General features: G+C 38.8%; 1 pseudogene; it reads left to right on the forward strand.

The window, feature by feature from the left end:
- Positions 1-788: 788 nt before the first annotated feature.
- On the forward strand, positions 789-1,284 carry LOC106144470 (annotated as a pseudogene).
- The last annotated feature ends 3,139 nt before the right edge of the window (positions 1,285-4,423 follow it).

Here is a 4,423-nt window from a genome sequence, read left to right on the forward strand (position 1 = left end):
TGCCCTTGAGGAAGATAAAAACTGATATGCCAACTACAGCAGCAGAAGACAGAAAATCTTGCATCCCAGTGGTATCTCTTAACAGCTAAATCAATACCAGTAGGTACTTAGCTATAAACTTCCTTTTGTGAAAGGGAAAAATAAATCAAATACATCTTTGTTTCACTTGTAAAAAAAGACTGCTAGAGTTGATTTAAATGTCAATCTTAGTTGGTAGTATTCTCATGATGACCAGAGATAATCTTCCTTAATCAAATGTCAGAATGCCTTGCGTCTGCTCATGTGTTGCTATAATAGCCTGAATCTTCCAAACGTGTCAGCTTTGCAAGTGAACAATGCCAGGGATCCTCATTTCTTTGTCTCCTCAGCAAAAAGATCATCAAGTAAAAGGTGACTCCATTTCAAAACCTGGATTATAGGACTAAAAAGCATGTTCTCAGAAAGTGAAACACAAGTGTCTGAGAAACACTTAAATGTGTTCAAAATCCTCAGCCACCAGGGAAATGACATTAAAACTATTTAGAAATTTTGTCATACTGCTATTAGAATGAACAAAATAAATAATGGAAATTATGCAGGTAAAGGGTGCACTTGGTTCTGGTTGGTGTAAGGCAAAACAGATTTAGTTGATATCAAAATCAGTGGGGAAGATTCTAAAAAAGACACATCAGTTTACCACAAGTCCTTCAAAGAAGAATGGCAATCAAATTCTCTTAATATTTTATTTCAGAAATCCACAAGGATGGATTTGCAGATGCCGCTGTCCCCTCTCACCGCTTGCTGCAAACATGGTTAACCCCACCATGTTCTTTGACATTGCGGCCAATGGCGAGCCCTTGGGCAGCGTCTCCTTCAAGCTGTTTGCAGACAAAGTTCCAAAGACAGCAGAAAACTTTCATGCTCTGAGCATGGGAGAGAAAGGATTTTGACATAAGGATTCTTCCTTTCACAGGATTATTCCAGGATTCATGTGCCAGGGTGGTGACTTCACATGCCATAATACTACTGGCAGCAGAGCCACCTACGGAGAAAAATTTGAGGATGAGAACTTCATCCTGAAGCATACAGGGCCGGGCATCTTGTCCATGGCAAATGCTGGACCAAACACAAAGGGTTCCCAGTTTTTTTATCTGCACCACCAAGACTGAGTGGCTGGATGGCAAACATGTGGTCTTTGGGAAGGTGAAAGAAGTCATGAACATTGTGGAAGCCATGGAGCGTTTTGGGTCCAGGAATGGCAAGACCAGAAAGAAGATTGCCATTTCAGACTGTGGACAACTCTAATTCTTTTGACTTGCAGGCTGCTTACCCACCAGATCATTCCTTCTGTAGCTCAGGAGAGCACCCCAGCCCCATCTGCTCGCAGTACCCTGTAATTTCTGCTCTCACTGAAGTTCTTTGGGTTCCATATTTTCCTCATTCCCCTTTAAGTCTAGCTGGATTTCAGAGTTAAGTTTATGATTATGAATAAAAACTAAGTAAGAACTGTAAAAAAAAGGAAAAAAAAAGAAATCCACAAGGATGAGCCCAGCTAAGAATCTAAGTAATAGTTTAGAGGGTACCTAAAATATCCTCCCCATGTATTAAGATTGATGGCTACCTTAATTATCTCCATATAACCTTCATCTAGTAACTGAGGAAAGCAGATGCTGAGATCCACAGCTAAGCACTGGGCTGAACACCTGGAGTCCAGCCATAGAGAGGGAGGAGTGATATTACAAACAAAGGGCCAAGACCATGATGGGGAAACTCACAGAAATAACTGGCCTGAGATAGTGAGACTGACAGCTGGGTAATCTGCATGAAACCACCTAGGGCCTCTGAATGTGGGTGACAGTTGTGTGGCTTTAGCAGTCTGTGGGACCAGTAACAGTTGAGCCAGTATGCATCCTTGGTGTATGAACTGGCTCTTGTATCCCATTCCTTATGAAGGGATGCCTTGTTCAGCCTTGATACAGGGGGGAGAGCCTTCGTCCTGCGTCAAGTGAAGTGACAGACTTTGTTGACTTCCCATGGATGGCCTCACCCACTCTGAAGAGTTGATGGGGAAAATGGAAGGATGAGAGGGAGAGTGAACTGTGATTAGAATATAAAATAAGGTTATTTTTAAAATAAAATATAAAAAGAATTCAACTTCAGTCATACTTTGGAGGGAAGCATATTTCCTAACTGAAGCATCCCAGTGCCCATGTGGGTTTGAATTTTAATTCGTAATGGTACAAATAATGTAGAATGTAAAGAATCACCCCCAAATATATTACATATAGCCAGTGTTAACTTAATTTGCATCAAAGAACACATACACAGAAAGAGACAGAGAGGTAGAAAGGGAGAGAGACATGCATTAATGTATGTGTACATACATTTGTGCACATGTGTACAAGTTTGGTTTAACACAGAGAATTTTATGAATATAATAAATCATATAATGCACTTAAGGTAACAAAGCATGTGATTAATTAAATAGATGAAGAAAAAGCCTTTGATAAAATCCATCATCCTTTCAAGATAATATTCCCAGAGAGAGGAGGAAAGGAAGAAATATACTTCAAAATATTAAAAGCTATATCTGAGAAACATACTGTCAACAGCATCATTTATTTAGAAAACTAGCAAGGAAACAAACTGAAATCTTCAAGAAGACACGCTGCCCATTTTCCCCATTCCTCTACAATGAAGTGTTGGATGCCTTACAGCAATACAGAAAGTGAAGGAAATTATAATCACACACTTATGAAAAGATGAATTTATATCATCACCATTTTCAGATGACATGGTAACACATATCTAAATTGTACCAGAACACATGTAGTAGAGTCAACATAGTCAGCAACATTATAAGGAAAGAATCAGATTACAAAAATCAACAGCCTTCCTATATACCAACAGCAAAATCACCTTAGAAAGATGTCATAGACAGAATTCCATTTACAATAGCATGAAAAAAGAGAAACAATTGTGGGTTATGCATAAACAACAAGAAGAAGCTAAATTTCTAATGTCAGGAGAAAGTTTAAGAAGAAATCCTATAAAATGAAAAGGAATTTAATAATCATAGAATGATTAAATTAATATTTTGTAAGTGATAATCTTGCAAGAAAAACCTAGCTAACTACTCAGGACTAGTGATGTGATGTATGGTGAAATAACTGCTACCTTCTTAAACCAGTATAGCCCCTAACAATAGCAGCAGCCAAAGAGCAAAACCGACAAAATACATACACACACACACACACACACATACACACACAGAAACAAATTATGTGCTTATACCTGCAAAAAATTACATTCTTCACCTGTCTGGAAGGTCACTTGACCACTTTAAATACTGACTATGACTTTATAGCCTGGCTGCCATACCATATAGAAATAGGGCCTACACTCGACCAAAGAATGGATAAGGAAAATGTGGTACATTTACACAGTGGAGTAGTACACAGCAGAAAAAAATAATGACATCTTGACTTTTATAGGAAAATGGATCCACTTAGAAAACATCATTTTGAGTGAGGTAACTCAGACACAGAAAGACAATTATCACATGTACTCGGTCATAAGTGCTTTTTAAACATAAACCATAGAAAAACAGCCCACAAAATACAATCCCAGAGAACGGAGACAACAATGAGGACACTGAGAGACATACATAGATCTAAGCTATATTGGAAATAGAAAAAGACAAGATCTCCTTAGTACATTAGGAGCATGGGGACCTTGGGAGAGGGTTGAAGGGGAGGGGAGAGGCAGGGATGGGAGCAGAGAAAATTGTAGAGCTCAAGAAAACTCAATAAAAAAGAAAAGGGAAAACACCTACACAGGAGAAAAGGCTGCATCTTCAAGGAATTGCGCTGAGAAAACTGGGTATCTACTTGCAGTGCAATGAAATTGAATCCAATCTAACACTTTGCACAAAAATTATATACATGAGGATCAAAGACCACAATCTGAATCCTGAAACAGTAGAAACACCAGAAGAAAACATAGGCAAAAAAGATGAGAGAAAACATAGGCAATATCTTACAAGTTGTAGGTGTTAGTCAGGATTTTCCAAACAGGATACCATTTCCCAAAGAATGGAGGCAAATTACTGACAACTGTACCCTCACAAAACTGAAAGTCTTCCATACTGCCATGAAAATAATGTAGAATGTGGAGCATAGTATGAATAGAACAGGAGAGATTTATGGGCAAAGATATTTCTAACACATTCTTTTTTTCTGTCAGTATTGATTTTGACCATCATATCAAGGAAGTCTGTAGGAAAGTTATTTTTTTTCTTTTTTTTTAATTGAGAAAAGGAAAAAAAAACAAGTTTCCACCTCCTCCCAGCCTCCCATTTCCCTCCCCCTCTTCCCACCCTTCCCCACTCCTCCCACTCTTCTCCCCCTCCCCCCACTCCTCTCCCCCTCCCTCTCCAGTCCAA

Source organism: Microtus ochrogaster, unplaced genomic scaffold, assembly GCF_000317375.1.
Source record: "Microtus ochrogaster isolate Prairie Vole_2 unplaced genomic scaffold, MicOch1.0 UNK143, whole genome shotgun sequence".
Taxonomy (NCBI): domain Eukaryota; kingdom Metazoa; phylum Chordata; class Mammalia; order Rodentia; family Cricetidae; genus Microtus; species Microtus ochrogaster.